The sequence below is a fragment of the Stegostoma tigrinum genome, chromosome 1 (assembly GCF_030684315.1).
Source record: "Stegostoma tigrinum isolate sSteTig4 chromosome 1, sSteTig4.hap1, whole genome shotgun sequence".
NCBI lineage: Eukaryota > Metazoa > Chordata > Chondrichthyes > Orectolobiformes > Stegostomatidae > Stegostoma > Stegostoma tigrinum.
The window spans coordinates 145,804,055-145,827,163 of NC_081354.1; positions in this window are offsets into that span (position 1 = coordinate 145,804,055).

Here is a 23,109-nt window from a genome sequence, read left to right on the forward strand (position 1 = left end):
ATATGGACTCTGGATTGGGAAACAAAAATATCTTCTGAGATAAAGTAGTGATCTTTTCTTTTTATGTAAGTTCACACTGACATGAATTGGCAGCAGTGTAAAATTGATTGAATACCCAATATTAATTTCTTTAATTAATAATCATAAAAAAACTATTCTTTTTACAATAAGCAAACAAAATGTATCTAAACATAGATGGTTATTAATGAATACTACTATTTAATGGTGGAGTCAAAAAATGAAATCCATTATGTACATTTCCATGGTTTAGAATAATAATGAAAATGTTGAATCCAGTGAAGTCTGAAACTATTCCAATCTCTAATTCTCTCAGCTATTGGTATATTTTCTATACCACTAATTAGCCAGTGGTTACACTTGAGGTCAATGTTTAGAAAGATATATCACTCACATTTTCTACAGCTTTTGAAAAATAATTGATTGTCTTTGACACATCAGTTGAGTAACACTCAAGAAACTTATTTCCTTAATAGAAAAATAATTAAATTTGACAATGGGACAGACTCTGTCTTTTATTCATTTGAACAAAATAAATTGTATTGAATTCACAGGGAAACAAATTGTCTTTAGCCACTAACTCCTGGGGCTAAATTTCTTCTAATCTAATAAGTGTGAAAAAGGACTTTTTGAGTTAGACCAGAGGACACATTAGTTTCTATCTAGTCCGAGTTTTATTTGCCCTCAAATAACTACAAACTGGCATTGATTCTTAACTGTTGCTCAAATAAATGTTTGAGGTCCAAAGCTCATTATGAATACTAACACAATGGTTAAGTTTATCAATGTCAGCAGTCTCATCATTTCAATCAAATGGATGTGGTTGCAATTCCAAGTTCAGAAACGCGAGAACACAATCTGGGCTGATAGTTGGATGCAGTATTGGGGAGAACTGCATTGGCTAATGTGCTAGTTAGTGCGATTCGGCTCTGTTTCAAAAGGGGAAAAGCAATACTAGTATATTTGCATGCATTAGCCAACATCATTGAAAGAGGTTTATGTTGCCTTTATGCTATCCTTACTCCTTGCTTTTCATAGAACCATAGAATCCCTACAGTGTGGAAACAGGCCATTTGGTCCAACAAGTTCACACCACCCCTCTGAAGAGCATCCCACTCAAAACCATTCCCCTCCGCCTGCATTTCCCCTGTCTCACCCATCAAACTTGCGCATCCCTGGAAACAATGGGGCAATTTAGCATGGCCAATACTCCTAGCCTACACATATTTGGGCTGTGGGAGGAAACCCACGCAGACATGAGGAGAATGTGCAAAATCCATACAGACAGTCACCCGAGGGTGGAATCAAACCCAGGATCCTGGCGCTGTGCGGCAGCAGTGGTCTTGTGCAAGTTGGTACACTAGCTTCCTATATTTTGACATGGTTAACTTCAAAATTAAATATTCAGCTACATAAATTTTGGTATATTCTGAGACAAAGGTAGAAGTTTAGGTATAAATGCCCTTTGACATGGGTCTTAAAGGTACATATCAAGAGTTGTTTGACGTCACCATTTCTGATTGAGTCCTAAAAGGACAAATCCACTTGACTGGAACTGAACCAGGAGGTGAGGGAACCAGCAAGAGGGAAAAATATAGTTGACCACATCTTCACAAATTTGCCAGCTGCAGATGCATCTGTCTGTGACAGGCTCAGTATGACTGATCACCATGCAGTCCTCGTGGAGACAAAATCCCACTTTCACATTGAAAATATCCTTCCTTGTGTTGTGTATCACTATCAACATGGAATCGGAAATAAACTTCAAACAGATCAAGCAATTCAAAACTGGACATCCATGAGGCAACGTGAGCCATCAAAAATAGCAGAATTATTCTCTAACATAGTATATCCTCTGTTCTAGCATTATCATCAAGTCAGGAGATCAAACCTGATTCAATTTAGAATTCAGGAGAACATGCCAAGGACAGCACCTGGCTCACCTAATAATGAGCTTTCAAAAATAATTAAGCAACAACATAGGACAATTTGCATGCCAAACTGTATAAGCAGCAAGTGATTTTCAGAGTTAGGTGATTCCACAATCAACGGATCCGATCTAAGCTCTGTAGTTCTTAAGTCCACATCCAATCATGAATGGTGCAGTTAAACAGCTCACTTAATGAGGCAGCTCCACAAATGCAACAGCCAAGAAGGCACAACAATGCCTCTTCTTCCTCAGGCGGCTCAGGAAATTTGACCTGTCCGTAAGGCCCCTCGCCAACTTCTACAAATGCACCATTGAAAGCATATTGTCTGGGTGCGTAATGGCCTGGTCTGGCAACTGCTCTGCTCAGGACCGTAAGAAACTACAGAAGGTGATGTACACAGCCCATACAATCACGCAAGTCAACTTTCCACACACAGACTCTATTTACACAGCCTGCTGCTGCGGAAAGGCAGACAACATCATCAAAGACCCATCACACTCGGGTGATAACCTCCCACAACCTCTTCCATCAGAAGATACAGAAGCCTGAACACACGCACGAGCAGGTTAAGGAGCAGCTTCATTCCAACCGTTATCAGACTGTTGAATGGAATTTAGCATCAAATAATGTAACCTGCAATGTACCCTATATGACTCTAAGTCTTTTTGATTTATACATCCTTTGCTTGCTGTCATCTACCTGTACCGCTTATAATCAAAGCTTTTCACTGTATTTCGGTACAGTGACAATAAAATCAAAATCAAATCAAAACATCTCCTTCTTCAGTAATGACACTGCAAAGGCTCTGAGGCCTGATAATTTTCTGACAATAGTACTGAAGGCATGTGCTCAAGAGCATGCTGTGCCCCCAGCTAAGCTGTTCCAGTACAGCTATAACACTGATATCTACCTGACGATGTAGAAATATCCTGCATGCACCCCATACATGAAAGGCAGGACAATTCCAACTCAATCAGTTACCGCCCCATCAGTCCACTTTTCAACATCTTTAAAGTGATGGTAGGCATCATCAATAATGCCATTAAACAGCATTTACTTGGCAATAATCTGCTGATAGATACCCAGTTTGGTTTCTCCCCGGCAGTCAACTCCTAACTTCAATACAGCCTTTACTTAAACATGTACTAGGAGTTGAATTCCAGAGGTGAAGTGAGAGCGACAGCCTTTGAAATCAATGCTGCATTGGAGCAAGTGTAGCATGAAGGAGCTCAAGCAAAGCTAGAGTTAGCGGGAAACAGGGGAAAGCTCTTTATATGTTTGAGTTACACTTGGCACATGAGAAGATAGTTGTGGCTGTTGGAAGTCAGTCATCTCAGGCTCAGGAAATCAATGTGGGCTTTTCTTAAGGTAATATCCATCCTCTTCAGCAGCTTCTTCAATGATATTCCCTCCATAATAAGGTCAGAAGTGAGGATGCTGGCTGAGGAATGCACAATGCTCAGCAACATCCATGACACCTCAGATATTGATGCAGTCCATGTCGAAATGCATTTAAGACCGAGACAAATCAACATTTGCCCTGAGAAATGTCAAGTAATATACATGTCACTGGACTCACCACTAAACACAATAGCATTAAGGATAGCTTGGGGCAATCAATACTGCAGCAAGCAATTCACCTCCTGACTCTCCAAAGCCTGTTCCCCATCTGCATGGAACAAGCCAGAAGTGTGACAGAATATTCTCCATATGCTTGGATGATTCATCCTGATCATCACTGTAGTTCCTTCAGAAGAGAATGACTCTCTTCTACTCTCAGGTTAGTTGGCTGCACAATCCAAAGCGCTTTTACAAACTGCTATACTCGGGGCAGAAGATGGTCGTGAGAAGGTGTGGATGGAGCGTTCAGGTGTTAGTGCACTCCATATGCTGTTTTTGCTTGGCTTTTGCTTTTCCCTAGCAGCATGTCTTGAGGTACTCAATGCCTCCCTGGATGCTAATATTCTGTTCGGTCTTGGGCCAGTGATTGCCAAGTGCCAGTAGGAATGCCACACTATGCCAGTGAGGCCTTGAGGGATCACTGAAGCGTTTCTTCTGTCCACCTGGGGCTTGCCTGCCATTTTGGAGCTGGGAGTAGAGCACTTGCTTGGGGAGTCTCATAACTGTTAACATCCTCAGCTCTTCATGGTCAATCATGGGTGGTCAGTGCCTCAATGCTGGGGATGTTGTTCCAGTCAAGGAAGCTGGTGTTGGTGTGCCATTCTTCCTTGCAGATTCACAGGATCTTGTGCAGGCAGCATTGGTGGCACTGCTCCAACTCTTTGAGGTGGACAGTTCACTTCTCAGAGGCATAAATGAGGGTGGGAATCACCACAACTCTGTAACCCACAAGCTTGGTGTCGGATCTAATGTTGTTGTTGTCCTTGAACACCTTTTTCCTCAGGTGACTGAAGGCTCACACACTCCAACAACACTCATGAAGCTTGAAACCTTCCAGGATAAAACAACCTGCTTGATTGACACCAAATCCACATACTGTCACTTAAGTCCCTTTGCCAATGCTCAGTAGGATCTATTGCAGAAATTCATCAAGGTTCCTTGTATAGCACCTTTTTTCAAACCCATAACCATGACAATTTGGAAGAACAAGGGCAGGAGATACACAAGAACACTACCATCTGCAAGTAATCCTCCAAACCATTTTCCATCCTGACTTAGAAATATTTTGTCATTCCTTCAGTACCACGGGGTTAAAAGGGATGGCCTTTATGCTGTATCTACAGCATATGTTCTATAACACAGCAGTTCAAGAAAGCTATTCACCACCTTCTTGAGGGTAACTGGAGATGGGCAATAATTGCGAGCTCAAATCTTATGTATTAATAAAAGATAACTCAAGTCTATTGCTTACTGCAAAGGAAAGGGGTAATGAATCAAATTTGTTTTTGCGAATGTACAGAACAAAATTATGCTAATCATATTATAACTAAAAGCTCTGAAGCATGAAATAATAGAATGTGAATTATAATCAGATTCCCTCAGCTAAGTGACAGAGTTCCTCTGTATGCTTTTTTTACACATATTTGCAATATACATTTTCCTATCAAAGTCACAATGGGAACATATTTTCTGAACAGTTAGTCGATAGATTGTTATTAAAAAAAAACAAAGACTGTGCACACCAATTGTTTCGGCCTCGCAAAATAAGTATGCGTGCATCATACAATCATATTTTGAACAGAGATGCCACTGGGGATGAACTAACAGGGTTTCTGATCAAGTTGCCAGGCCACATTTCCTTATAATGTCACTATTGCAATTGAGGTAATATAAGAGCTTGCTTTTACCTCTGTGGAAAATTTTATTGAAACAAAATGGAGTGCAAGCTCTTTGGAATCAGGTCCATGTCCAACTTTCACTTTCCCATCTGTTTTTGGGCTTTCACGTCCTCCATGTTCTAATAACTTTAATTCTAGTAATGAAAGTTTTATATCTGTACTCCCTTGCCACCAATTCATCAAGTAATTGAAAAAATTTGAAGGTTTGCGTCTGTTTCAGTAATAAAAATTCTCAAGGCTTTCTTCATAACTATTAGGTCTCTTACCTGGCAGAATACTCATGAACTTTTACTGTACCTTTTGTTCAATATGCTTTCTGCAATGAAATGCTCAGAGTTTAATTCCATATTCCAAAAAAGATCAACATAAATGCTGAGTAGTGTTGGAAAGAGTGGTACTGTCTATAGTTCATTAATTATAGTAATAATCTTAACTAGGATTAAAGCTGATTGGGCTGTTGAAGGATATAAGGGGATATTGACCTATATATTTAATATTCATTGGACTAAAAACTTAACAGGTATTGAGGTCACTGTTATATCAAACAAGCTGATAGAAACTTATGAGACCACACAGTTTGAAAGGGCAAGTAGTCTTTAGAATAAGTACCCTGATAATTTGATATGGATTGTAGGTACAATGTTGGAGGGAATTATAAAGGATTTGAACTGGCTTGCCTATGATTCCAGGCCCATGGCAGTGTGGCTGAGTTTTAATCTGTTCCTGTTTTTTGCCTTCCTCCTTAATAATCAATCATATTGCTGTGGGTCTCAAGTCATGAGTTTGACAGATCAGATAAGCAAGTAAGCCTTAAAGATTAGTCAACCAGATTATTTTAAACAATAGAATCAATGATGGTTTCATGATTTGATGACATCTAATTCCAGAGTAATTAGTTATTTGAATTTAAACTTGTGCAGCTGCCATGGTGAGAGTTGAACCAGCATGAGACTCTGGGTTGCCAGCACATTCACTTTACCGCTGTTTCCTTCTTACTTAGCTTCTGTGTCTCTGATGGCTTTTACATCATTAATAGATTCATATTGTCGAGTCACTCTCATCGGAGTGACATTTCCCATAACTTCTAATTGGCTCAAACACCTCAAATTCACAGAAAACAAAGATCTATACCTGGTTTCAACAACTTCTTCATCCAATTTGTATACTGGATACACCGACAAATATTCTAATACGACTGAAGGATGAATTTTAAAAGAAATTAAATTCACTACTTAAACTAGCATAAATTGTAACGGTGGCTAATCCGGGTTGAATTTATGAATTTATTTCATTAGCCAGCTTCCATCTTTGCAATGCTCATTACATTTTCCACTACACAACCAATATACTATATTATGTAGGACAGATAGTTGGTGGAGTAAATTACCTTGCTCAATTTATATAACCAAGCGCCAGTCCATAAGTTAATATGTATACATAAAATAACTCATTTTCTATATATGTGAAGAACTGCACTTTTTTTCTCATAGATAGCTCATGTCTAAAATTAACTGAAAAACAACTGCACGGCCTTCAATATTTACAGGCGTTACTTCAGAACTAAGTGCCATTGATATTTAATACGTGTTTGTAAACTAGAATACCAATGAATAATATTTAAGGACTTTAAGTAACTAGTGCAAATGATGGCAGAGCACACATTACCATCCCTGTACTTATAATAACTTTACTGGAATCACGGTAAATATTACAACTTTGAAATTTAATTTTCATGGTCTCATTGAGCTTCTTCCTACAACTGTGTTAAATGCCGGAGATGCTTCTAATATCAAAAAACTGATTCTATATTACTGGATTGTTTTTGTACATTATACCATGTCAAAAAAATGGAGCAGAGCCCAAGGCAAAAGGAAAAAAAAGCGTTTAATGAATTAGCTCTGGCACAGAGCACCTGAAGTAATCGTACAGGGTATAAATGATGAAATTAGATTTACCAAGTCAAACGCAAACTTCAATAATTTTGATTCTACAGGGCTCGCGTTTCAATCTCTGCACACAAAGGGTCAATTCCCAAGAATAAGAGAATTTTACAGTTCCGAAGAAAATATTTGGCTTATTGGTCCTGTGCCAGCTCTTTGGACCCATTAGGTTGCCTTCTCCTTTCCTCTCCCCACATTGTTTAGATTGTTCTTTCTAAAATACTTAAGCATTTCATTCTTTGAGTGCTATCAAGAGTGGTACATTTTATAATTGTTTCTGATCCAGTAGTTAACAACAGACTCCAGTAAAAGAAAATCTCTAGCCTGTTCTCTTTGTAAGTGATTTCTTTGTATGAAGGATACTCATCACTGCTCATCATGCTGTACATGTCAGCTGGATTTTCGGTAACTTTAAGCAGATTTTCTGTCAATGTCTCCTTTTAGGGTGGGATCCACAGCACTCATTTTATCTTGCCTAGTGGAGGAAAACCTCACCCACAGTATTTTTGCTACCCCTGTAATAATTTCATGCCGGCTGCTGGTGGTGTTTTTTCCTGCAGCTCCTCAGAGATGTTCCCACTACCTTAGCTATGCTGGTCTTTCAATGCAGTTTTATCCCCGCTGTAGGTGTTAATATTTCACATTGCTCACCTGTTGTGTTCTCTACATAATCTTATTCCAGCTCCTTCCCACTGCTCGTCCACTGTATTTTCGCCACCTCTACATAAGTTATATTCTCGCTGCTGGTATCAACCTTTCTTGCTGTTCCCCTGTTGTGCTCTTGCCACCACTGGTCCATCTGAGGAATAGAATGTTTTATGTCAAAGGGCTTAAGTTCAGCACCAAGAAAGAGGTTGACAGGGCATCAGTGTTACTAACTCTCCTATAGGCACCAGACACATGGACCATGTAGAGCACACATCTCAAATCCTTAGCAAAACATCACTAGTGACACTTCTAAAGCCCTCAATCCTAGAATGAAATGTTGCCTAAGAAACATTTTTTTAGCTAAGAAAAAGTCAGAAACAGTCAATTTTCTTTAATGAAAGGTGAGACATTAATTTCACAAAAATGAAAATAAGTAAGTAATCAAAATTACCTAGATTTTGAACCATTAAAAGAACAAAAGTCTTAAAATATGCAGCAAACAAAAACACATTTATTCCCCAACACAAGTTATCCTTCTAGATCAAATCTTTATGTTTCTTTGCTGATTCCCTTCAGTCCTTTCCTGTGAACTGTGAAACTTTCTTATATGATTACTTACAAAATTAAGAGCTTCAATTTTTCTCAGCTTTTTTGCCATCTTCAGTTTTCTACCCAAACACTTGTGGCCTGACAATTGCACAAATTACATATTTCTCCTGAAGTAAATGTGTTTTCTCTGAAATGCTGTATGCTCCTTTTTTCAGGAGAGAAACAATGTCTTTTTTTCTGATTCCTGACAAGTCATCTGGATACTTCACAAAAACTTTTAAGCTCTGGGATTTCTAAGCCAAAATCAATCCTTGATTATCCTGAACAAAAAGAAATAGTAAAGGCCCTCTTTGTCATAAACAGCACGGTTCAAGAATTTTCATTAACACTCTTCATTAACATGGGTCCTTGCTCAGTAACACATATTGGACTGGACAACAGTTCCAGAGCCTTTATTTCTTTACCCATGGTATATGACCTCATAATATAGCAATATTTGTTCCTGTATCAAAATCAAAATTCATGAGATCCACGTCTTTCTAAAATGATTGATTTAACTCACCAAATTGCTGCTAGACTAGTAATTATGGATTCTCCTTGATGTTGAACTTTTCCATTAAATTTTGTAGTTTCAGAATTTTATTTGCTCTACTAACTATTGACCAAACCAACTTCTTCAATAATTTCAGTATAACTTGATTGTTCTTGCACACTTTGCCCCTATTAACAAAGCTGAGGATACCATACAGTTTATTAACCACTCTTACCATCTCTGCTGCCACCTTTAATGCACGTATATGTCCACATCCTTCTGGTCTTGCACATCTTTTAGAGTAGTACAGTTTGTTTTATACTGTCTGTCCATATTGTTTCTGACAAAATGTATCACTATAGAATTCTTGACACTAAACTTTATCTGCCACATAACTGCCCATTCAACCAACTTGACAGTAACTCTTTGAAACCCTACATTGTCCTTATCACAATTTGCAAAGCACCCAAGCTTTGTGTTGCCCACACACTTTGAATTTGTCCTCAGGACTCAAAGATTCAGATTATCAATATAAATCAGGGAAAGCAAAAATCCCAATACCAATATATGGAGAATTCCATGACAAAACATTCTCCCTGAAAAAAAACCTTGAGCCTATAACCTCTGTTTCCTGTCACACGATATCCACATTCCCATTGTTTCTTTGTTTCAATGAGCTGTAAATTCTCTCAAGTCCTTTGTGTGGTAATGTGTCAAATACCTTTGGGAGGCCCATGCAATCACCAGAGTCACCACACAGTCAGCTTCTCAGAAACTCCAGAAAGTTTGTTAAGCTCAATTTTGCCTAAAAGGAAATTCTTGCTGTTTCTCCAGAATTAATCCACCTTTCTCCATGTGGCTATTAATTCAGCTGCAAATTATTGTTTGTAGAGGTTCCTCTACTTCAAAGTTACACTGGCCAACCAGTAACTTCTGGGTTTACCCTTACAGCTGTTTTTGAACAAAGGTATGATGGTACCAGTTCTCCAGTGCTTCAACACCACCCTCAAATCCAGAGAAAACAGAAAGACTACAGCCATTGCCTTCACAATTTCAACCATCACTTTACTCACTATCCTGGGATGTTTCTTTTTTTACTTCAGATGCCATATCAACTCTAAGAACAGCTTATCCAATATCTTTTCCAGATCAATTTTGAACTATTCTAATGATTGAGGTTCTTGATCTGTCAGAATCACCTGGGTTGCATCTCTTTCTTTGGTAAAAACAGATTTAAAATATTCATTCAAAACTTCAGCATTTGTCACTTGCTTCAACATGTAAATCTTTGCGTTTGCCTCTAATCGGCTTCATGTCTCCTTTTATCACCCTTCGACTATGTGGCTGTCAAAGAATTTGTTATTTCACTCAATGTCACCCACCAGTACTTTTTTTTCAAATTTTGTCTTTGCAAACAATAGACCATCTGCAAAAATGTTTAGCCGATTCAGGATCATTCAGAAAAGGAAATAGACCAACAACAAGGTACATAAGGAACAACATCCTCTAAAAAAGTATCTGAACGATTAAAAAAAAACTTTCAGTGGAGATACGATCTGCAGATCAGACCCAAGACCTGTCCTCATGCAGAACATTTCCATTATTTAAGGCTGAGGAGAGCATGTCCTGGCGAAATTGTGAAAAAACTAGATTGTGACATTTGTGAGATCAGAGAGTGGGGGAGATGAGGAAGTCGTAAACGTGATATAGCTCTAAATCAAACGTACAACGTGCAAACTACAGGGGAAAAACTTCAGGAGATAGATTGTATCAGGTAATGGTTCTAAAGGTGTGAAGCTCATGTTGAGGTTCATTCTGCTGACATTGCCCACAATGTGTGGGTGTAGACAGTGAGTTCTATACTAGCCTTTGCAGGGAGCAGATACATTGTATATGGCTCCTCAAAGTCCAAATAATTATTATAATAACTAATTATTTGGTTCCATGAGTAGCTACCATACAATTAGACATCTTGTTAATTAAGAACAGTGCTCTTCTGTAAAGACTCAGTGCTGGAATATCCTCTATCACTGATGATTAGACACAACCTAAATGAAGTACAGACAAAGGATTTGCACCAGTGAGCTAGCTCAAACAGCCCTTATTCTAAATCACAAGCTTGCAGCGATAGCAGGTAATGCAAAGTGACAATGGGTCCGATAATAACCAAAAAGTTACTGATGCAACGAAAGTAAGATCTCCGATACAGTTTTATCAAATTATAATCCCATATTTTGAAGCTTTGTCTACCTGGTCATTTTATCATTTAACGTTTTGATTTTGTTCTCTCTTTACTTTATGTAACTTCAAACTTCCCAAATTAATTTGCATGCAAGAATTCCCGATAAAATCAGTTAACTTATATTCCTTCACAGTTCAAGATAACAAAGTGTGGAGCTGGATGAACACAGCAGGCCAAGCAGCATCTCAGGAGCACAAAAGCTGACGTTTCGGGCCTAGGCCCTTCATCAGAGAGGGGGATGGGGAGAGGGAACTGGAATAAATATGGAGAGAGGGGGAGGCGGGCCAAAGATGGAAAGAGGAGAAGATAGTTGGAGAGGAGAGTATAGGTTGGGAGGTGGGGAGGGGATAGGTCAGTCCGGGGAGGACGGACAGGTCAAGGAGGCAGGATGAGGTTAGTAGGTGGGAAATGGAGGTGCAGCTTGAGGTGGGAGGAGGGGATAGGTGAGAGGAAGAACAGGTTAGGGAGGCGGGGACAAGCTGGGCTGGTTGCGTGATGCAGTGGGGGGAGGGGGCGAGCTGGGCTGGTTTTGGGATGCGGTGGGGGAAGGGGAAATTTTGAAGCTTGTGAAGTCCACATTGATACCATTGGACTGCAGGATTCCCAAGCGGAATATGAGTTGCTGTTCCTGAAACCTTCGGGTGGCATCATTGTGGCACTGCAGGAGGCCCTGAATGGACATATCCTCTAAGGAATGGGAGGGGGAGTTAATGGTTCGTGACTGGGAGGTGCAGTTGTTTGTTGCGAACCGAGCGGAGGTGTTCTGCAAAGCGGTCCCCAAGCATCTGCTTGGTTTCCCCAATGTAGAGGAAGCCACACCGGGTACAGTGGATACAGTATACCACATTGGCAGATGTGCAGGTGAACATCTGCTTAATATGGAAAGTCATCTTGTGGCCTTGGATGGGGGTGAGGGAGTGGTGTGGGGGCAAGTGTAGCACTTTCTGCGGTTGCAGGGGAAGGTGCCGGGTGTGGTGGGGTTGGAGGGGAGTGTGGAGCAGACAAGGGAGTCATGGAGAGAGTGGTCTCTCCGGAAGGCAGACGAGGGTGGGAATGGAAAAATGTCTTGGTTGGTGGGGTCAGATTGTAAATGGCGGAAGTGTTGGAGGATGATGCATTGTATCCGAAGGTTGGTGGGGTGGTATGTGAGGACGAGGGGGACTCTATTAGGGTGGTTATTGCGGGGGCAGGGTGTGAGGGATGTGTCGCAGTAAATGTGGGAGAAATGGCCAAGGGCGTTCTCGACCACTGCGTGGTGGGAGTTGCGGTCCTTGAAGAACGCGGACAGCTGGGATGTACAGGAGTGGAATGCCTCATCCTGGGAGCAGATGTGGCAGAGGTGAAGGAATTGGGAATAGGGGATGGAATTTTTGCAGGAGGGTGGGTGGGAGGAGGTGTACTCTAGGTAGCTGTGGGAGTCGGTGGGCTTGAAGTGGACATCAGTTTCCAGCTGGTTGCCTGAGATGGAAACAGAGATGTCCAGGAAGGTGAAGGATGTGTTGGAGATGACCCAGGTGAAGTTGAGGTTGGGGAGGAAGGCATTTGTGAAGTGGATGAACTGTTTGAGCTCCTCTGGGGAGCAAGAGGCAGCGACAATACAGTCATCAATGTACCGGAGGAAGAGGTGAGGTTTGGAGTCTGTTTAGGTGCGCAAGAGGGACTGTTTCACGTAACCTACAAAGATGCAGGCATAGCTTGGGCCCATGCGGGTACCCATGGCCACCCCCTTTGTCTGTAGGAAGTGGGAGGAATCGAAAGAGAAGTTGTTGAGGGTGAGGACGAGTGAGGCTAGGTGGATAAGGGCGTCAGTGGAGAGGGACTGGTCAGGCCTGTGGGACAGGAAGAAGTGGAGGGCCTTGAGGCAATCTGCATGAGGAATGTAGGTGTATAGGTACTGGATGTACATGGTGAAAATCAGGTGCTGGGGACCGGGAATTGGAAGTTCTGGAGGAGGTGGAGGGTGTGGGTGGTGTCACTGACGTTGCTGAGGAGTTCCTGGACCAAGGAGAAGAAAATGGAGTCCAGATAGGTGGAGATGAGTTCAGTGGGGCAGGAGCAGGCAGAGACAATAGGTTGGCCAGGGCAGGCGGGTTTGTGGATTTTGGGAAGGAGATAGAAACGCGCAGTGCGGGGTTGGGGAACTAACATCATTCCGCCTCCTTGGCCTGTCGTCCTCCCTGGACTGACCTGTCCCCTCTCCACCTATCTTCTCCTCTATCCATCTTCGGTCCACCCCCCCCTCTCTCCCTATTTATTTCAGAAACCTCTCCCCATCCCCCTCTCTGATGAAGGGTCTAGGCCTGAAACGTCAGCTTTTGCGCTCCTGAGATGCTGCTTGGCCTGCTGTGTTCATCCAGCTTCCCACTTTGTTATCTTGGATTCTCCAGCATCTGCAGTTCCCATTATCTCTCTTCCTTCACGGTCCACCATGTTTACTGTTAATATGCTGTCAGCAAATTTTAATATTAAGAACTATACCCAACCCTTATGTTATATGCATAGATTGGTACAGGTATGAGTAAAATTCGACAAAATTATACATGATCAAAATCTACTACATACTTAACTATTCTGTAAGCAACAAGGCTTCTTGCTCTTTGTCAGAACAACTGAAATTGTTATAATTTAGTAATTGATAACACGGTTGTAAATCAAAAAGATGGATCATTATGCAAAATAGTTGAATGCTATTAAAAAGGAATTGCTGTTTCATAATAATTTAATTTACAAACATTTAATAGCTCTAGAAATTGCTACAAGTGTCTACATTTGGTAAATTAAAGCTAATAGATATTTAGTTGCTTGGGTCAATTACAAGTATACTGTTTTATACAGTGTTGGGAGGGGAAGTGCTCATCAGGGGTGGTGACAGCACTGGCAGACCAGTGGCAGCACAGCTGGCTCTGTTGTACAGTACAGAGGATCAAAATGTAGTAAAGCAGTCGTAATTGGCGACTCTATAGTGAAGGGCATTGCAGGCATTTCTGTGTTGACAAGAGAGCCCAGAATGTTGTGTTTCCTCCCTGCCGCCAGAGCCAAGGATATCTCTGAGTGGACAGATGATATTCTCTAAGGGGAGGGTGAGCAGTGAGAGGTCATGGTACACATTGTTACTAAAGACATAGGCAGAAAGAGTGACGAGGTACGGCAAAAGGAGATCAGGCATTTAGGTGGTATCTTGAAAAGTGGGACCTCCGAGATTGTAATCTCGGGATTACTCACTGTGTCACGTGTCATGGGGTTAGGAATAGGAAGATAATACAGCTAAATATGTGACTAAAGACCTGGTTTAGGACAGAAAGTTTATGGTATATGAATTATCAGGATATCTTCCAGAAGGACGGGTTGCAGCTAAACTGGAGGGGCACCTGGAGGATTGCTAGTGCCACTCAGGAGAATTTAAACAGGTAGCAGGAAGGTGGATGAGTACATATAACTGTGATGATGTAGCAAATACAGAGTCTTAGTTGTGAGATGGAAGTGTCAGACGAGGTAGTGAAGGATGTAGAAGTGGTGGGCGAATTACATTATTGATGAGGGAGAATCTCACAGCTGTACTGGGGGATGACACCTTGGAGAGGTCATCCAGTGAGGCCATATGGGTATAAATCAGCAAAAGGAAGGGTGAAAATTGCTTTAATGGGATTGTAATACAAGTGTCCCAAATAGCCAGCTGCAGATCAAGGAACTGGCTCCCTTAGCTGCCAGGGGCTTGGAAGGTTGTAGGTTGGTGTGGGTGGGTGGGTGGGTTGTGAATTTGCTCAGTGCATCCAGAACGATTTCTTGAAACAATATATAAATTGTCCAATGAGGGAAGGGGCTATACCAGACCTGGTATTGGGGAATGAGTCCTGACTGGTGATTCAAATTACAGTCGGGGAACACTTCAGGAACAGTGACCATAATTCTGTCAGTTTAATGTTACTTATGGATAAGGACAAGGCTGGTCCTTGGGTGAGAGTACTAAACTGGGGGAAGGCTAACAATGACAATATTGGACAGAAACTGGGGAATGTTGATTGGGACAGGCTGTCTGAGGATATATTTATATCTGGAATATGAGAATCTTTTGAGGGCCAGTTGATTGGAGTTCAGGACCAGCATGTTCCTGTGAAAACGAAGGATAAGGATGGCAAGATTCAGTAACTTTGGAAAACAAGAGAAATTAAGAACTGAGTCAAAAAGAAAATGGAGGCTTACCTAAGGTTTAGGAAACTGAAGACTGACAGAGCTCTTGAAGAATATAAAGTAAGAAGCAAAGAACTTAAACAGAGAGTTAGGAGGGTTAAAAAGGGCCATGAAATGTCGTTGGGAAACAGGATTCAGGAAACTCCCAAGGCATTTTCTGTGTAGATAAGCAGGAAGAGGATAGCTAGGGAAAAAGTAGGCCCACTCACTGTCAAGGGACAAAATTTATGCATGGAGCTGAAGGAATTGGGTGAGGTCCTCAAAGAATACTTTGCATCATTATTCACAAAGGAGAAGGACATGGTCAATGCTGATTCTCAGGAAGGGTATGTAGGTATTTTAGGGCATGTCTACATAAAAATAAGAGAGATTTTGATTATTATGAAAAGTATTAAGTTAGACAAGGTCCAGGACCTGATGGGGATATCGCAGAATAAGGAGGGAGGTGGGAAAGGAAATTCCTGGAGCCTTTGTAGAAAATCTTGCACAAAATCTTCATAACCTCTTTAGTCACAGGAGTTTTCAGAGGGCTGAACAACAGTCAATATTGTTCCTTTGTTTATAAAGGGCAACAGGGAAAATCCAGGAAATTACAGCATTACGTCAGTGGTAGCATTTACTCACATTTGGAAAAGTATTGACTCATTAGCAATCAGTAAGGCTACTAGCAATGGCTTTGTGTGGGGGAGATCATGTCTCACAAGCTGGACTGAGTTTTTTGAAGAAATGACAAAAATGATTGATGCGGGCAGGCTGAAACAAAAGGTGAATTCACATGGACAAAAGATGAGTTCACATGGGATCTGCACTGGACTGGTAAGATGACACAGAACTGGCTTGATCATAAAAGACAGAGAAAAGCAGAGACTGGACATCTGTGACTAGTAGTGTTCCACAGGGGTCAAAGCTGGGACCCCTATTGTTTAAGATATATACAAAAATATTTGGAGAAGGCTATAGGTCACCTGATTAGTAGGTTTGTGGATGACACAAAGATTGGGTGAGCTGTGGATAGTGAGGAGGATTACCAAAGGATACAGCAGAATATAGATAGACTGGACACATGGGCGGAGAAATGGCCGATAGTGTTTAATTTGAACAGGGCAGAAATGGCTTGCATGAGGGGTCATAGTTTTAAGCTGGTTGGTGGAAAGTATAGAGGGGATGTCAGAGGCGGGTTCTTTACACAGAGAGTTGTGAGAGCATGGAATGCGTTGCCAGCAGCATAATAATAAAATGTGAGGCTGGATGAACACAGCAGGCCAAGCAGCATCTCAGGAGCACAAAAGCTGACGTTTCGGGCCTAGACCCTTCATCAGAGAGGGGGATGGGGGGAGGGAACTGGAATAAATAGGGAGAGAGGGGGAGGCGGACCGAAGATGGAGAGTAAAGAAGATAGGTGGAGAGGGTGTAGGTGGGGAGGTAGGGAGGGGATAGGTCAGTCCAGGGAAGACGGACAGGTCAAGGAGGTGGGATGAGGTTAGTAGGTAGCTGGGGGTGCGGCTTGGGGTGGGAGGAAGGGATGGGTGAGAGGAAGAACCGGTTAGGGAGGCAGAGACAGGTTGGACTGGTTTTGGGATGCAGTGGGTAGGGGGGAAGAGCTGGGCTGGTTGTGTGGTGCAGTGGGGGGAGGGGATGAACTGGGCTGGTTTAGGGATGCAGTGGGGGAAGGGGAGATTTTGAAACTGGTGAAGTCCACATTGATACCATATGGCTGCAGGGTTCCCAGGCGGAATATGAGTTGCTGTTCCTGCAACCTTCGGGTGGCATCATTGTGGCACTGCAGGAGGCCCATGATGGACATGTCATCAAGAGAATGGGAGGGGGAGTGGAAATGGTTTGCGACTGGGAGGTGCAGTTGTTTGTTGCGAACTGAGCGGAGGTGTTCTGCAAAGCGGTCCCCAAGCCTCCGCTTGGTTTCCCCAATGTAGAGAAAGCCGCACCGGGTACAGTGGATGCAGTATACCACATTGGCAGATGTGCAGGTGAACCTCTGCTTAATGTGGAATGTCGTCTTGGGGCCTGGGATAGGGGTGAGGGAGGAGGTGTGGGGACAAGTGTAGCATTTCCTGCGGTTGCAGGGGAAGGTGCCGGGTGTGGTGGGGTTGGAGGGCAGTGTGGAGCGAACAAGGGAGTCACGGAGAGAGTGGTCTCTCCGGAAAGCAGACAGGGGTGGGGATGGAAAAATGTCTTGGGTGGTGGGGTCGGATTGTAAATGGCGGAAGTGTCGGAGGATAATGCGTTGTATCCGGAGGTTGGTAGGGTGGTGTGTGAGAACGAGGGGGATCCTCTTGGGGCGGTTGTGGCGGGGGCGGGGTGTGAGGGATGTGTCGCGGGAAATGCGGGAGACGCGGTCAACGGCGTTCTCAATCACCGTGGGGGGGACGTTGCGGTCCTTAAAGAACTTGGACATCTGGGATGTGCGGGAGTGGAATGTCTTATCGTGGGAGCAGATGCGGCGGAGGCGGAGGAATTGGGAATAGGGGATGGAATTTTTGCAGGAGGGTGGGTGGGAGGAGGTGTATTCTAGGTAGCTGTGGGAGTCGGTGGGCTTGAAATGGACATCAGTTACAAGCTGGTTGCCTGAGATGGAGACTGAGAGGTCCAGGAAGGTGAGGGATGTGCTGGAGATGGCCCAGGTGAACTGAAGGTTGGGGTGGAAGGTGTTGGTGAAGTGGATGAACTGTTCGAGCTCCTCTGGGGAGCAAGAGGCGGCGCCGATACAGTCATCAATGTACCGGAGGAAGAGGTGGGGTTTGGGGCCTGTGTAGGTGCGGAAGAGGGACTGTTCCACGTAACCTACAAAGAGGCAGGCATAGCTGGGGCCCATGCGGGTGCCCATGGCCACCCCCTTAGTCTGTAGGAAGTGGGAGGAGTCAAAAGAGAAGTTGTTGAGTGTGAGGACGAGTTCCGCTAGGCGGATGAGAGTGTCGGTGGAGGGGGCCTGGTCGGGCCTGCGGGACAGGAAGAAGCGGAGGGCCTTGAGGCCATCTCCATGCGGAATGCAGGTGTACAGGGACTGGACGTCCATGGTGAATATGAGGTGTTGGGGGCCAGGGAATTGGAAGTCCTGGAGGAGGTGGAGGGCGTGGGTGGTGTCACGGACATAGGTGGGGAGTTCCTGGACCAAAGGGGAGAAAATGGAGTCCAGATAGGTGGAGATGAGTTCGGTGGGGCAGGAGCAGGCTGAGACGATGGGTCGACCAGGGCAGGCAGGTTTGTGGATTTTGGGAAGGAGATAGAAACGGGCCGTGCGGGGTTGGGGAACAATGAGGTTGGAGGCTGTGGGTGGGAGGTCCCCTGAGGTGATGAGGTCATGAATGGTGTTGGAGATGATGGTTTGGTGCTCGGGTGTGGGGTCATGATCGAGGAGGCGGTAGGAGGTGGTGTCGGAGAGTTGGCGTCTGGCCTCGGCGATGTAGAGGTCAGTACGCCATACTACCACTGCGCCACCCTTGTCTGCGGGTTTGATGGTGAGGTTAGGGTTGGAGCGGAGGGAGCGGAGGGCTGCCCGTTCTGCGGGGGAGAGGTTGGAGTGGGTGAGAGGGGTGGAGAGGTTGAGGCGGATGATGTCTCGACGGCAGTTGGAGATGAAGAGGTCGAGGGAGGGTAGGAGGCCTGGGGGTGGTGTCCAGGAGGAGGACTTGTGTTGGAAGCGGGTGAAGGGGTCAGTGGAAGGAGGGTTGGGTTCCCGGTTGAAGAAGTAGGCATGCAGGCGAAGACGGCGGAAAAACTGCTCTATGTCCGACCGTGACTGGTATTCGTTGATGTGTGGTTGTAGGGGGACAAAGGTGAGCCCCTTGCTCAGGACTGACCGTTCGTCCTCAGTCAGTGGGAGGTCTAGGGGGATGGTGAAGATTCGGCAGTTGCCAGCAGCAGTTGTGGAAGCAAGGTCATTGGGGTCATTTAAGAGACTGCTGGACATGCATATGGTCACAGAAATTTGAGGGTGCATACATGAGGATCAATGGTCGGCACAACATTGTGGGCTGAAGGGCCTGTTCTGTGCTGTACTGTTCTATGTTCTATGTTCTATGTTCTAAATGTGTGACGATGCGTTTTGGAAGGTCTAATGCAGGAGGGAAGCATGCAATAATAGGCAAAACCCTTAGAAGCAATTCTTTACAGAGAGATCTAGGTGTACGGGTTCACAGTTCCCTGAAATTGGCAACACAAGTGGAGAGGATGTTCAAGAAAGCACAGGGCATGCTTGCCTTTATCAGTTGTGGCACAAAGTATAAAAATTGGCAAGTTATGTTCTAGCTCCATAAAACTTTACTTCACCCACGTTTGGAACATTGCATACAGTTCGAGTTGCCATATCACCAGAAGGATGTGACAGTTTTGGAGAGGATACAGAAAGGGCTTGCCAGGATGTTGCTTGCTTTGGAGGGCATTTGCTGTGAAGAGAGATTGTACAAAGTTAGTTTGTTATCACTTGAATGTCAGAGGCTGAGGGGTGATCTGAGGGGTAATAGAAGTTTACAAAATTATAACAGGATAGAATGGTTGGTGAAAGTCTTTTTCCCAGATAGAAACGTCAATTATTAGAAGAAGTAGGCTTAAGATAAAAGAGGAAAGGTTTGAAGGAGAGTGAGGGGTACATTTTTTACATAGAGTGGTAAATGCTTAGAATGTTCTGCCAAAGGAGGTGATATACAAGAGCAGCATTTACGAGGCACCTTAACAGACACAGGAAGAGGCAGGGAATAGAGGATACAGGCTGTATAAAGGCAAAAGTTTTTTTGGTTTAGAAAGGCATCACGCTTCAGCATGGGCTTGGAGAGCCGAATAGTCTATCCCTATAATGTTCTATGGTCTTTGGTTTTTTTATTGCTTTGGGGCATGATTTTACCTCAATAGACAATGGTGAACTTATCTTTTTTGATGATGAACCTTTTCTGATGAAGGGTCTAGGCCCGAAACGTCAGCTATTGTGCTCCTGAGATGCTGCTTGGCCTGCTGTGTTCATCCAGCCTCACATTTTATTATCTTGGTCAGAGGTATAGGCTTTAAGAGATATTTTAAAGATGTAGAAAGAGCTAAAGACTTAGAAGGGTTTAATGAGGGAGATTTGGGTGAGGCAATTGACTTAGAATATTTTATAATACTGTATACATTATCACGGTGTATGAGCTATCAGTATTTCCAATTAACTTCTGGATCTAAATCATTCATCAGAAAACTGTGTTTATAACATTTTGTTTCTGCCTGACTGGAAAAGACCACATTGTTCTGCATATGTAATAATATTCAGACCTAATTTAGTGATCATTTTAACAATATTCGTACCTAATTTAGTGATCATTTTAATGTGTAGCTCATGGAAGATCAGCTTAGGGATGCAGATAATTACATTACTAGGGATATACATTTGAAATCTTGCCACACTGCTGGCAGATGGGTGATCCTTGTGCTTATAACAATTCCTAATGAGCCCTTAATCTAAATCAGAACATCTTCCAAATTTGGATGATTTTTGCGCTACTCACTTAAAATGAATTGAGGAGTTAATAGAGCTTTTCTTGAACGTTTCTCAGCTTTGCATAATTTTTAATAATTCAGACATTTTAAAGCCAATCTAAAGAAAGCTATTGCTGTTATATGTGAATATTATGTCTAGCTGATCAGCATTATACCTATCATTTCAGTTCAGGTTACTGGATTAAAGTTAAACAGAATTTTTTAAGCAAATATGTTGGAAGGAAGCTGGAATGGTGAAACAACTATACCTGCTGGAACCAAAATCATTTCTTTTTTTCTGAATGAAATGTTGATTCTGGAAATCTCATATGATTTCTGTAGGCTTTTCTACCAGTTTATTGACAGAAGGAGGGTAAAACATTCATAGCCTTCAGCTGTGTCTCTGTCCATTTCTACAACTTTCTAGCAGTCATCTTCTACTCATTAATTATCAATCTTGCTTTGCATCATTAAACATTTATAAGTTTCATGCATTTCTAAAATGCCAGAAGTCAGTTCTTCTCTGGCGTTTTTGATGTTGAACAGCACTGAAATGATAATGCCATAAAGTTATTGCATGACATCATTCTATCCCTAACACCTTATTTAAGTGGTTCATGATGACACTAGCCATGAAGTAAGATTTTGGGGTTCTCTTTGAATTTAATTATAGCTTAGAAAGGACACATTTTTCCAAAGCTTTTTGTCATGCACTCATCAAGACAATATGCAAGAATATCAATTGAAGGGAAACATTCATACTTATACTGTTTGAGAGGAAAGTGCAAATTTATTAGCAAGTGGACGCTGAGTATTGGAGCTGTTGCCATCGAGGATGTGCCAATTAATGATGATTGACAGTTAATTGCCAGGCTATGTTGACATTTTAAACAAGCAAGGTTGGTTGGTCAAGGTGTTGATCAAAGCATTACTCTGAGGAGTGAACCAGTGAGTGGTTGTCACCTAATTTGCTGAGTAGCCTCGAAGCTTTCAGTACATACTTACACTACACTGTGAACCCTTCTGATAATCCTAAATAGGCCCACTATTATTTGGAATGTACAGTCTACATCACACTGGCACTGAATTCACATACCGCATTACTCAATTGTGCAATGGGTAGAATCTAGTTAATCTTTCATCCTGTTAGTGGAGAGCACCACTCATTTTGTTACTGCATGGCAGCAGTGCAAACCAGTGAATTTCACAGAATATCAATTGTGTCAAATGACATCATCCTCACCATAAGCAAGGTACTAACCGTATCCGACCAGACTTTCCTTGCAACACAGTGTCCAACTCTAGACATGATTTTACTGCTGGGCAGCATTTGCTGAGTAATCCTGAGAGTGAGAACAATTATGTTCCCACCTGAATTTGACCTCAGTTGGACCTGCAGTTTGAAATGCTTGTGTCCTGACGAGTGCAAGATGAAAAGTTTCAATTAAGTGAACCAATCTTTGAGCAATATTCAAGCTCTGTACAGTCAAATGGATATTTACTTTAAGTGGAAGACTTAAGTCAATTGCAATTGCAGGCTACATTTGACTGAGCCAATATAAAATGCATACTAGTTTTGATTTGTTATAAAACCAGCTCCAGGTACAATATATGAACATAAGATTTACAGAAATTGTTAAGCTTATCATAACAAGTATGAAAGTCAGTAGTTTTTCAATTGATCCTCCTGAGGACACCACCTTACAACGCTGGGTGATAAGGATAACTTTAGACAGCAGAAAGCAAGAGTTAAATGCGTCTATCTTTGTTCTTCTCTACTTGTGCACTGGACCACTGAGAATCACTTGTTATCTGTTGCTAGCTACCATGCCAGCATGATCATAGATATCTTGAACTCTAACTGGCTTGCTAATGGGCAAACCGCACCTGATCAACACCAGGTTGGTCAAATATCGTATGCTCAATTTCCAATTGGTTTCTTTCAAAGTGATAGTCACTTTAGTGACATCATTTCCAACTGTCTCTTGATTCATTCTATGACTTCTACTTTGCAACACTACCCCTTGTATAACAGTTTGCCAGTATCAACATACCAACATTTTACATCCTTACTGATAATGTGGCTCCATAGGCTAATTTGATATTTGCTTCAGTATATAGTGTCACTCACTAGTAATAAATTGTTATCCCAAATATCCTAGCTGGTGCTTCTATGCATTCTCCAAAATCTACCAAGAGCATTTAATTGAAAGATTCATTATTCTGACTCCAGAATAACCACCACTATTTGAAATAAATTAAAGCTCAAAATTACTATGCTAGATTGTTAGACATGGGC